Genomic DNA, 14,195 nt, shown 5'->3' with positions numbered 1-14,195 from the left:
AAATTATGCTTGACGAATTTCAGCAATTCATAAAGAAGCAAAACATGGAGAGTAGCGACAACGATACTGATGTTGCAGGACTTTTATATAGGGTATGCGTGGGAAAGCTCTTCGTGGGATATTATACAGGGTGAGATAAAAAACTGCAAAAAAGTCAAACACCATAATTTTTACATTTTTTTTTTTAAATTTATAGAATGAAAGCAAAGAATGCCGGAAATAGCATCAAACCTTTGACACGAATTATGGCCTTCAAACGACCAATGAAACCGTCACACGCTGCCCGAATATTGCTCTTCGGTATTTTGGCCCATTCCCGGCGAAGCGCTTTCTTGAGGTGATCGACACTGTGGTATTTTTTAGTGCCAACCTTGCACTAATACTAATACTCCAAATACAACAGCTCAATGGATTGGCATCCGAAGCGAGGAATCTCATTTTGTAACCATTCATGGATGGCGCTTGCTGAGTGCGATGGTGCTGAGTCCTGTTGGAACGTCCAAGGTCTAAATTTTTGCGTGCCCAAGGCTTTAATACACCCTCCAGAATATTTTCGCGATAATATTCGGCATTTATTCTGATGCCACGGTCGATTAATACGAACGGAGAGCGACAATCGGCTGTTATTGCGGCCCACACCATCAGCATACCATTGCCGTCGCGTGAATTCTGGTGGCCACCCGCTTGTAAGTAAACACGATCATTTTGAACAAACTGCTGGACAAGGAATGTTTTCTCATCGGAGAAAACCAAATTCGCCAGTTCACCATGTTCGGCCATGCGAGGCAACTCTTTAGCTCTTTTGAGTTCATATTCTTTCTATTTCGACTAGTACGACGCGTGTTTCGATCAAGTCGCTTCTTTACTTTTCGAACCATTTCTGCTGATGTTTCTCTTTTTCTTCTGTCCACTTCCTTGACGTCGGGCTACGCTACCAGTATACCAGAAAATTCTAACCAAAATGCTTTTGTACGCTTGTAAACAATATAATGAGCTGTCACTGGAATAATTTTAATAACTGTCGGATCAGTGGCTTAGAAATGACAGCGGTCTAAAGTTGGTTGCATCTTTTCATCTCACCCTGTATAATCCTATGGAGCTCTTCTATACGCCATAGAAGAGCTGGATCTCTTCTATTTGCCATAGAAGAGCTGAAGCTTCTCTATTTGCCGTAGAAGAGCTGGAGCTCTTCTATTTGCCGTAGAAGAGCTAGAGCTCTTCTATTTGCCATAGAAGAACTGGAGCTCTTCTATATGCCATAGAAGAACTGGAGCTCTTCTATATGCCATAGAAGAACTGGAGCTCTTCTATATGCCATAGAAGAACTGGAGCTCTTCTATATGCCATAGAAGAACTGGAGCTCTTCTATATGCCATAGAAGAACTGGAGCTCTTCTATATGCCATAGAAGAACTGGAGTTCTTCTATATGCCATAGAAGAACTGGAGCTCTTCTATATGCCATAGAAGAACTGGAGCTCTTTTATATGCCATAGAAGAACTGGAGCTCTTCTATATGCCATAGAAGAACTGGAGCTCTTCTATATGCCATAGAAGAACTGGAGCTCTTCTATATGCCATAGAAGAACTGGAGCTCTTCTATATGCCATAGAAGAACTGGAGCTCTTCTATATGCCATAGAAGAACTGGAGCTCTTCTATATGCCATAGAAGAACTGGAGCTCTTCTGTATGCCATAGAAGAGCTGGAGCTCTTCTGTATGCCATAGAAGAGCTGTAGTTCTTCCATTTGTAATTGAAGAGCAGGGTCTCTTCCATTTGCCATAAAAGACCTGGAGGTCTTCTATTTGCCATAGGAGAGCTATAGCCCTACTATTTGCATACAAAGAAGTTGTTGGTGTTTACTATTGCCTATATTAGTTCCTTGAGTCTTCTTTTCTTCTATTGGCTAAAGAATTGTACTCTTCTGTTGCCTCTATAATTTTTTTTTATTCAGGTTATCTCTATTTCAAAACTATGGCGTAACTGTAGAAAATTTACTTCCAAACCATTACTCAAAGTTTGACATTTTGTTAATCTGTCTTTTATTATAGCGTATTGAATTAAAATTTTTGAATTTTGCCCCAAATCCGTGCACTTCATATAAATCAACGCCATAGCTTTAATATTCGTGACCCCATCAGGCAATGGCCTTTAACTTCAAACGGACTTACAACTATATCGAATTTGTAGGTTATTTTTATCAAAGTATTCAAGGGTTATTGTCTAGGAAAATATTGCTACACTCGAAAGGGCAGGGAAGGGCAAGACATGGCGTTTATGGCGGAGGGTTAAAGGATATCATTAAATAAACGGCTATTTACTAAGATTTACAAGATACTTAACTAAGTACAGAAAACGCACACACGCAAATGCAGACAAAAACACACCCACACAAATGAAACTCATAAATGACATTATGACCTGATGGCTGGGCTGAGGGAGCAGAGGAAGGAAGTGAGTAAGGAGGATATAAACGCTTACGACTTTGTGGTTTAGATCCAATTTCACGAGATATAAATGGTCGTTGAACTAGCTTCTTGTTTTCGATGCTAAAGAGCGTGAACTATTCACATAGATTTTATGGCATCAACTACTAGTGTTGTTTGTTTGGGCTTGGTTGAGTGGGTGCCTGAGTGACTAGCTGTTTGTTTGGTGGTTTCCTGGTGCCTTTACTTTTACGCTTCGATGGTCGCTTGTCTTGTTTATTGTTAAATAAATACCCGACAAGCTAAGCAACAATATGTTACTGGGGGTATCCTTTCCATCTCGCTCCCTGTTATTCAAGCGTTTATGGAGAAAATCTTAAGTGTTGCTCGCAGCAGCTTATATCATTAACATGTTGTCGTTTTTAAGACGCTAAGGAGCTAACACCCTCCGAGCTGTTGGATTTGTCTAAGATATGTTTTTAAGAAAAGAAGGATTATCACAGTTAAAAGGGGGTTACACATGGCTGGAGAATTCAGTGAATTCAAAGTAATCACACCGATTTGAAAATGAATATTTTGTTGTTGAACAAATTCAAGATTATTTTTATATACACGCTCCGCAATGGAGGGGGAGGATTTGGTAGATAAATTCAATTACATATTCTAGGAATCATTTTTCCAGACACAGAAACATACCCAGCAAGGGTTGTTCATTACATTTATAGTACAGATGTCCCGACTCAAGAATAAAAATTCCCATTGCCCATATACAACAGATGGTCCCGAAATCTCCTATAGGCACTAGAAGACCTCAAGGTCTCCTATAGACAATGGAAGACCTCCTATAGACAATAGAAGACCTCAAGGTCTCCTATAGACAATATAAGACCTCAAGGTCTGCTATAGGCAATAGAAGACCTCAAGGTCTCCTATAGGCAAAATAAGACCTCAAGATCTCCTATAGACAATAGAAGACCTCAAGGTCTCCCATAGACAATAGAAGACCTCAAGGTCTCCTATTAGCGTTAGAAGACCTCAAGGTCTCCCATAGACAATAGAAGACCTCAAGGTCTCCTATTAGTGTTAGAAGACCTCAAGGTGTAATATAGGCAATAGAAGATCTCAAGGTGTACTATAGGCAATAGAAAACCTCAAGGTCTCCTATAGGCAATAGAAGATCTTAAGGTCTTCTATAGGCAATAGAAGACCTCAAGGTCTCCTATAAGCAATAGAAGACCTCAAGGTCTCCCATAGACAATAGAAGACCTCCAGGTCTTCTATAGACAATAGAAGACCTCCAAGTCTCCTATAGACAATAGAAGACCTCAAGGTTTCATATAGGCAAGAGAAGACCTCAAGGTCTCATATAAACAAGAGAAGACCTTTAGGTCTCCCATAAAGAATAGAAGACCTCAAGGTTTCCTATAGGCAATAGAAGACCTCGAGGTCTATAGGCAATAGAAGACCTCGAGGTCTCCCATAAAGAGTAGAAGACCTGGAGGTCTCCTATAGAGAATAGAAAAACCCGATGAGACCTCATGGCCTCTAATGGGCTATAGGTGACCCCATGGTCTCCTACAGTCAATAGACGACTTCAAGGTCTCCTACAGACAATAGAAGACCTCAAGTTCTCCTATCGACAATAAAATCTCTCAAGCTATATTATAGGCAATAGAATATCGCAAGGAGATCTCCAGGTCTCCTATAGACAATAGAAGTCCTCAAGGCCTCATATAGACAATAGAAGACCTCAAAATCTCCAATAAATTATAGAACTGCAAGAATCACTCCAAACTCTAGAAAACATCAATGTTTCTCATCGACAATGGGCGACTTCAAGGTCTTTTAAGGTGTATAGGAGACCTTGAGCTCTTTAATTGTCTATAGGAGACATTGAGGACTTCTATAGTCATACCATGAATATAGTCATGCCATACTCATATGACTATAAAAGACCTTAAGGCCTATAAGACGGCTTTAGGTCTTATATTGCCTATAGGAGACCTAGATGTCTTCTATTTTCTGTAGGAAGAGATTGGAAGTGTGACCGTTTAAAAACGCCTATAAAAATTCAATTTAAATGGAAGCCTTCTTACAAAGCCCGGATAGCACTTTATTTCAACTGCGATTTCTGATAACAGGACATTGAACTGCTGACGTTTTGAGTTGTAGTTTTTTTTTATTTCATTCCCCAATGAGTCCCATGAGATGCATTAAAAAAGTGGCCTCTTAAATTTAATTTTGTTTTGTTGTAGGAACTCTTATCACCGGCAGTCATCGTCATGGTTTGTCACTCTGTATCATGCGGTGGTGTGTGTCTGCTGCGTTGGAATTTGTGTTATTTTCACATTTCTTCCTCCTTTTTTCAGATATTGTCGAAAAATATCAATAAATTTCCTGTTGACCTCATTTCACCTGTGGCAGCAAAGTATCTTTCATTGGCTCTTGTGTTGGTTTTTTTCTCGTTGCGGAACTGTTTGCCACAGTTTTTTTTAAATTATGTTCAAGGGTTCTTTTTTCCATGGGTATTGATTACCGAGTTGAAGAATTTCCAAAGAATTTAATGGCTGAAGGCAGTTTGTTAAATTATATCAGAGTTTTATAACTTTGCCATTCTGTCTGGTAGTTTTTCGTTTGCTTCTTCGGTTTTTTTTTGTGGGTGAGGGGAGTACAACGTTGTGTGAGTCAGTATGGCTAAGTGCTATGCTGTCGTTTCTCACACCACTGACGGTATTGAAAGAATCGATATCATTGGCAATTTGATTTAGACGAAAAGTTTCCCTTTTTTCGTTCGGCTAAAAGGTGTTCAATGTGTTGTTGACGTCTATGTCGAGTTGAGTTTATATATTGGCTGTGTGTTGGCCAAAGTGTGAAGTTGTGTGTTGTTTTTTTAGTTTTAACCTGAAGTTAAATGACGCCACTTGCAGAAAAGTTGAAGTTTGGCGAAAAAAATTATATTTTTTTGTGAAATCACTACAGAGGTAAATTGCAAACACATGAGGCTATTTTCCATAAAACCTGAATATTATTTATGGATATATTTTTATTTTCCCGTTATATAATTGCTCGTATTCGCCTGCCAATATTATTTGCCATAGCTAAACACATCAAGTTTGAAGAATCGCCATCACAATATCACGTGCCTTCTTTATGTGGTGAATTAAGATCAACTTTCGCTTGACTTAAACCCCAAGACACCGCTATGCCATAAAATCGTAACCTAATTTATTTATGACCGGAATTTTAATTTAATCATCGCACCATATTATAATGGGAAGCATAAACCAGCCGGCTTTATTTTGGCTTTATTTTGTGTGAATACGCCTTAGATTTTCTATGCTTTCAATGAAAAATCAGCAGATTATCTGCGCAGAAGAGGTAAGCTATGTAAATAAGATGTTTTGTGGAATTTACTATAGGCGAACATTTGAGGTTAATAGCTTGGCCAAAGCATTTTAATTTGATGTATATTACTACTAGATACTTTATGTGGTTCGAGATTATTGAGAATGTCATCATTTTCAGAATGTGGAGTCTAGAGACAGTAACTTTTCGGGAAGTACTAAAATATTTGAGGATTTTAATACTGTTTTTTTTTTTTTGTGAAGTTTCGAGACAGTAGATTTTCCAGAAGTTCTAAAAACTTTCAGGGCTGTTATACTGGATTTTTAAGAAACAAAAAAAAAAAAAAAAAAAAAAAAAAAAAACAGTAAGCAAAACCTATAGTCGTGCGGGGCCGACCATGTGATACCCTACAGCACTACAATATGTTAGAAGTCCCATTATGTCCAAATTCGAAGATTTCGCTTTAGAAATTATGTCACGGAGCACTGACCAGAGATTACCCTTAGCATTTGGAACAGGGAAATATTATATTTACACACTCCGTCGTGCTGTTACTTGTTGTTGTCCATTTTATAGCTAAAAATAATCCAGTGGTTATCCAGGTGTTTTTCTAGACTGGTTGTACAGAAAAAGAACGATTTTGGTTTTTATAGTTCCTGTTTAGAAAGTGCTGCAAATGTCTCTGCATCTTATGAACACTGTTCATAAAACGTAAAATTCTGAGATTTTATATGTGAGAGTGACAAATTTTGAGAAAACTATTCTATTCCAAATCATTTGATTCTCGATTCAAACTTACATCGAGTTCGGATATGGGCTACATCGGCCCACTTCTTCTGCTAACTCCCCACGAAAAGAAAACGGATAATGTTATATTTTTCAAACTTTGCAAATCGTTGTATTTGCATTATCGCAAGATATGATGCGAGAATGGTCAAGATCAGACTGCTCTTTTTAATACCTTCCCTACAAAAGGGGCAAAATTTGGAATATTTTTACGATCACCAAATCTGGTGTAAAGAGTATAGCGGACCACTCCTTCTGGTAACTTCTCCGTAAAATTTGGAATGACCTAAACGCTCATAAAATGCGAAATAAGCATCAAATTATTTTCAAACAACCAAAAGCAAGATCTGATATGAAGATTGGATATATCGGATCACTCCTTTGAATACCTTCCCCACAAAGGGTCAAAATTTGAAATATTTAAAACGCTCATAAAATGCGAAATCTGCATCAGACAAGATAGGGTGTGACAATGCGACATACCGTCTCACATCTTCTGGTACATCCTCCACACAGGTCACAATTGAAGGGCTCACAGCTATACCGAACTAAGTCATAAAAACATAATTCGAAGATATTTAGAGGTAAAGTAAAAGCACTGCCATTAATTTCTGGAAGGAATTTTTTAGTCTACCAAAAGAAAATGTAAAAGTCTATATTCAAAATTAACTAATGATATTAATTTAAAATAAAAATAATTTAAATATATTACTAAAAAAATATATATAAATAAAAACAAAAAAATCTACTTTGGTTCTTTATTACTCTGAATAAAATTTCAAGATTTCACAGCTAAAGCGAACCAAATCAAAAAAAATAAAATAAAGTGTTCGTTATATGACTAAATATAGTTGACTTTAGTGATTAATTTTCCACTAGTTTCGGAATTTTATTTTAAGTCATGTCTTGGATTGGCGGCTGGCAGCTGCTTCTATTGTAATTGACAATCATTGTGATTTTTAGGAAAATAAAATAAATTCATTTTTTAAAAAAATAAATTAATGTTAACAAGGACAAAGAAAAATTTAAGGTTTCAACTATGGTAGAAATAAGAAGGTAAAGTCATGCAATTCTATGAAAAACATTTTTATTTTTTTAGCGACATTATTTACCAGAACTATTTCAAATTTAGTATTTGAAGTTCGTAATGAATACTACAGCCTATGACAGAAAATTGTCTGTGCAGGTCCACGTCTTCGTATAGCCCCTAATATACGGCTACATTCGGTATTTTTAAGATTTTAACAGAATTTTTAATGGATTTTAATTTTTTGAAAATTGCCAAATTTGTACCAAATGGTGGAGGGTATTCAAAGTTCGGCCCGGCCGAACTTACAGCTTTTTTACTTTTTTTTTTTTTTCAAAATTAAGCATTTAACAACATCTTATTGTCAAAATGTATATTTATAAATCCATTATACATACAAATCAGAGATGGGAACCTGCTTTCTAGGCAGGGAAATTTGACAGAGTAAATTACACAAAATGCAGAGATGGATATGCTTATTTGAAATGACTTTACCTTCTTAATTTTACCATACAACAAAATTTACACATAAAAAATCGTCATGTCCGTCTTCATCATTTTTGGGGCTGGCAAATATTCCTCATCTTCAATACTGGAAAAATCGCTGGCACTGCTATTATTACTATCTATTTAAAAAAAACACTGATTTTTTTAATATTGCTGAAAACTGAACGACAATAAATACGTGCTCACTAATAGTACTTATTCAAAGTGAAACACACTGACTTGGTTCATTTTTGCTTTGAAAAAAGTCGAAAATGACAGTCGTTGACTTAGGTTTTTTACCGTTATCTTTGGAACGAAACACTTTTTGACATTGTTCTTTACAGAGTAAACAGAGTTTCCATATACGGGGACATTGGCACTAATTTCGGCATTTTTTATTTTTCATGACTTGGTTCGGTATAGCAGTGATTCCTCCAATTTTGAATAACATGGAATATATTGGCCCACTCATTTTAATACCTCCCCCGGCAATGGGTTAACATTTTGAATAATAACAAGTAAAAAAGCTGCAAGTAAGAACTTTGAATACCCTCCACAATTTGGAACGAATTTGGCAATTTTCAAAAAAATAAATAAATAAAATAAAAGCAGTAAAAAATTCTGTAAGGATCTTAAAAATACAGAATGTAGCCGTTGTATTAGGGTCTATACGACGACATGGCTACTTTTGTCAAATGCGAAACTTGAAAAAAAAATCGGTGACTAATGTCGTTAAAATTATCAAAATACCGAACTTCGGGAGGTACCGATATATGGAGACTATACGAAGGCGTGGACCTGCACGAACAATTTTCTGTCATAGGCCAAATTTGAAACATTTCCGGTGAATAATGTCACTTAAATCGCCAAAATACTGAAAATAGGGAGGTAACATCATATGGGGTCTATACCACAACGTTGACCTACATGGTCCATTTTTAATACCAAAAGTCTTGCAGATATAATATACATTTCAGAAAAAAATTATCAACCTACTTTATTTCGTTGGGAAGCTAGAGTGATTTCCACAGACGAACGTACTTCGCTAAGAAAAAATTTAGAATTTTTTTTTTTTAAATCCATGAAAAAAATTGAGAATGCACCTCGTTTTCATTGATAAAAATTGTGATACAATATATTAATATATTCCTTTATATGACTGAGTATATTAGGAGATATTATGAGGACAGTTTAAAACATTCTAGATTTTGGGAACTACTACTGGAGAAGTTGTGGATTTTGAAGTCAGGTTTAGGATCTAACAGAATAATAATAGGGAACAGTTTTGAGAACTACCTAATCATTTAAAGATCCTCTGGGGTTGGGTCTTCGAGATTTAATTTTTTCATACTGAATTAAAATGATAGCTCTGATTTTTTTGTCATAACAAAAAATGAAAAGCCTAACATGGCAAAATAAAAACAACTTTTTTCAACTTTTCAGCCTTTCAACCTTTCTGTTCAGGAAACAAATTTTTTGTATTCAGAGGGTATGCTTGTAGGGTAAAATTTAGTCGGTGTTGTCCGTCAGAGCGTCAGCTCCACCTACAATTTATCTCAATTTCTTATTCTACAAAATTCCAAAAGACAAAAAAATTTACACCAGAACAAGATCATTAAGGCAATGAAATGTCATATTACATGATAAACTAGATCCAAAAATATCATCAACATGAATCAGATTATATTATCACATCAATTCAAAAGAAACACTCTATCCCGCATTAATTGCCCATTCAAATCGAGAGAAATGGGAAATTTCCATAATTTTTGCCAACACATTAATATTTCAAATGGCGAATTTTTGCAAATTTTTCGTCGAGACTTTAACACTTTTGTTTTCTCATGTCAAAGGTCTAGCCAATGTCGTTGTATTTGCATACAACAACAAAAAAAGGTTAAAAGTTTGCAAAAAATAAAAACACTTCATATGCGTAACACGTAGTTGAATATTCATATCGGCAACCCATTGAGAATTTATGTAGGAATTAATATTTTGCAAACTTGGAAAAAATAAGAGCACTCCGCTATAAAGAGTCTCAAAAGAAAGATCCACAAAACAGTTTGCAAAAATCTCAACGACAACGACCAACGTTTCTCGAAATGTGGTCACTTTTGAAATTTGCCCTTCTTCTGGGACTCTGCATTGGCGGGGCATTGGCAGAGACAAAGAAAACGTCCGACAACGAATCCAGTGAACTCGAGAGCAGCAATGAGAGTAGTGGTGAAAAATTGTCCAGTTATCCGACATTGATGCCAATTAAATCGGAAAGGCGCCGTCGTTTAAGGGGATCATCGACGAGGAGACGTTTTTCGCGATACGGCTTGTCGGAAGGTAGAAATTCCGGCGGGATGACCAATGTGGCAACAACAGCCAATCCATTGGCACAATTGGAACAACTGCAGTATGTGGCTAATTTTGGAAATCACTTGCAACAATTCAAGCAGCTCCAGTCTTTGAGCAATGCCGAAAACTTGGGAAATAATTTACAACAATTGAGGCAGTTGCAGTACAATGCAGATGCTTTGGAACGTGCCGATAACTTGAAAAATAATTTGAATGATTTAAATGAACTGCAATTGAATGCAGAGAAATTGGGCCGCAACAATGAATTGGGAAAGAATTCAGCTTTAAAGGCTCTGCCGGCCACCCTTCTGGCAGCTTTAGCCGGTTCCAAAGCTACACTAGCCCCAGCCGGCGTACTGGCCGGTACTGCCTTGACAGGTACCGCAGCAGCAAATAGTGCAGCAACCTTGGCTTTGTTAGCAGCAATGCCCAATGCTCTGGGACTAACCCAGTTGGCCACAAATCCTTTATTGGCTGCCGCACAGGCCGCTCAGGCCGGTGCTGCCATACCGGCAAACGTATTGGCTGCCTATTTGTCCAGTGTTCCCCTTACAATCCCGTCGGCGACAAATAATATCCTACCGGCAACAACAGTGCCGCTTAATTCCCTACTGGGTACATCCCCGCTTGTGAATCCTCAAGCCTATCTGACGCAATTGCTCTTACAGAACTATATTCAACAGCTATTGGCCAGTACATCAGAGACACCTACAACTCCTGCTCCAGTCACAACGCCAGCACCCACAACAGCGGCGCCCAACCGCTTCTCGTGGTGGCTACCATTCTCGGCATTGTTGCCCGGTTCGAATGGAGCCCGTTGGCAGTTGGTAGTGGATGCACCATCCTCTAGAAATAAGGAAGAGGAGACTGCTAGGTCCAAGACTCGATCCAGCGGTAGTGTATTTTCGTATTTGACATCGTCTCGCAGCACCGGAAGACGGCGAGGAAAATCTCTCGACTCGGGAGAAATGGAAGAATCGGGAATGGAAAAACCAGGAGTCGGACAACCAGAAATGGAAGAATCCAACATGAAATTGAAGAGTGAAGAGAAAATGGAAAATGATGTGGAAGTGAAAAATTATATGGAAATAAATGATGCCACCCTATCCAAGGCAGAGTGAATGGAGTTACCACGTTTTTCGATAAAAAACATACAAAAATTCAAGTATTATAATAAATAAATAAGTTATTGTGAAAATCTGTTTTACGAAGTGTTTTGTAATGTGGCAGAATGCATCAGTCTGAAACTACAGTTTTATGACCAATTTTTATACCCTCAGCCCTATGGCTACAGAGGGTATATATCATTTGATACGGTCAAAACGTGTCACATCGAAATAACGGTTTTAGACCCTGGATCACTTTGGACCAAATATATTTCAGGACATTTGGAGTCGATCTAGCGATGTGCGTCCGTCTTGCCCTCCGTCTGGCTGGCTGGGGCGCACGAAAACTCTCGAATGGAGTATTCAATTTGGCCCAAACTTGGTGTATCGTAACATTATTAACAAACTTAGATCATGTTCGGAGATGGGCATTATCGGTCCACTCCTTTTGGTACCACCCCCACAAAACGTCAACATTTTCAAAAATAGTCCAATCCTTCTGGTACGTCGCCGACAAAAGATCGAAGTTTTTAATATCTATAAAGCTCATAAAATGCGAAATTGACATCCAATCCCATTGAAACTTGTTATATCTCGATACTTCCATCAACACAAGATTTGTTAAAAGATGGGAGAGATCAGATCAATTTTTTTTAAATACCTCCTCATATAGGGTTCAAGATTTAGAGGAAAATAAAAAACCCCGGAAGAAAGCGAAATAAGCATCCAACTCTCTTCAGATTTTACGCGTACAAAAATTGGATGAACCGTTCTTGTGGTATGCGGAAAATTATTTTCTGTGAACATTTTTAACTTTTGTGGGGGAGGTACCAGATGGAGTGGAACTATATACTGCCCATCTCCGAACTTGATCTGAGTTTGACAACAATAGTACGATGTATAAAGTTTGAATCAAATCGGATGTTCCCTTCGACAGTTATTGTGTGTGCGCACTAGCCAGACAGACGGACGGACACCTCTAGATCGACTCCAAATGTCCTGAAACAGATTTGGCCCAAAGGGACCTAGGGTATAATTTTGCAATGGGGCACCTTTGACCGTATCAGATGATGTATACCCTCTGTAGCCATATGGCTAAGGTATAATCGGTTCAAACCATTACTTGTATGAAATCGTGCTCACTGGTATTTTACCTACGCAGAAGACTTCCTAATGCCGGAGTCATAACAGACTTTACGCCCTCCATTGTAGCGATTATATGTAATCGGAATCTTGATTCCTAGGCGCCCAAGGAATATGACGCTCGATGTAGACTATCAAAAAACTGTTTTAAGATCACCGCCAGCATAGTTCGGGCGCCCCTCGATTTTGGCCACGAAGTGTGACAAGGATAATGATGTCATGGATTAAAAGGGTTCTGATAAAATCAATGACATAGAGGTTTACTGGATCAGAATGAACCTTAAGTTCATTAGGGAACTTTTCTTACTTGGCCTTTCGGAAAATTCCTACACCTCTTAACTTTGCCTACAATCTCAATATTTAAAACCTTGTTAGTTGAAATAAGTTGTTTAATTTAAAAAAGAAACAAATCCACCATTCCCAAAATAGTCTATTACAGCATGAGGATTTGTGTACGAAACAAACGGGCTGAGATGGCTCACAACAGGACGTACACAAGGAAGTGACCTTGGTGTTCGAAATTCTATCCGCGATATGGATATTTGGTAGTTTCTCTTTATACGGTTTCTGTACGCCTCAAGCTCACAAATCGTCTGAGACAAGCAGAAAGGCGAAGCCGGTACGTCGGGCATTACCAGAGAATAAAATTGGCAATACTGAAGATGCAATGTTGCAGCCAATCCACATACTTTTTCGTTGAAGAAAAGGCAAAAATGAACGGAAGAAGGGTATCTCGAAGGACCTGAGAGTGACAATCGCTGTTAAGGCTGATCGCGACTTTAACTCGGCAATAGTCATTGATTTCTAGACAAGGGTCATGTTCGGATATATTTTTCTCGGGTGAGGTTGATCAGGGCAATGTAAGACTTTTTGAAGGGGCTTAAGTCATTAATGTAACCCCAAGTGAGCTAGAGCTTAGGGCAGGTGCCTTAGGAAGGATACTTCAAGATGAGATGAGAAAGGCAATCAATGCTTGTCAGGATGAAAAAACCGAGGGCCTTTCTATGCTGATTGAAGGTCATCATAGGAACTACCTTTAATCAGACAAGATGAATCTGGGTGAAAGGCTGGGTATATCTGCTTTGTATTTGGCGTTGAGGTTTTTAGCTGTAAAAATAAGCAATTGATCTCCTCATGAAAGCACATAATGATCCTTGTTCACTTTAATATATGATGGAACTGGGCGCATGTGGCATCTACTAAAAGAGGTAGAAAGAAAGAAAAATGGGAGCCTTTTATATGCTTCTATGAAATATAATGAGTGGGAGGGGAAATTCCATTAAACCTCAGATTGGGTCTGGAGTGGTTGTGCATCCCTCTTCTGAATCAGTAGAAAATAGTAATAGTTCGATTTGTGCCAACAATTGTGGTATAGGGATGATAACAGGCTCGATAGATCCTTTATCGGCCTTACAAAGACCCTGAAAGTCTCCAAGTAAAGCGACTCATAAATTATGGTGATAGTGTGTCTTAATACCTTACCATATATTCTCAAGGTAATTTTATACCCTCAACCATAGTATGGAGGGTA

Source organism: Musca domestica, unplaced genomic scaffold (assembly GCF_030504385.1).
Source record: "Musca domestica strain aabys unplaced genomic scaffold, Musca_domestica.polishedcontigs.V.1.1 8, whole genome shotgun sequence".
Lineage (NCBI taxonomy): Eukaryota > Metazoa > Arthropoda > Insecta > Diptera > Muscidae > Musca > Musca domestica.
This window is presented reverse-complemented; position numbering follows the sequence as displayed.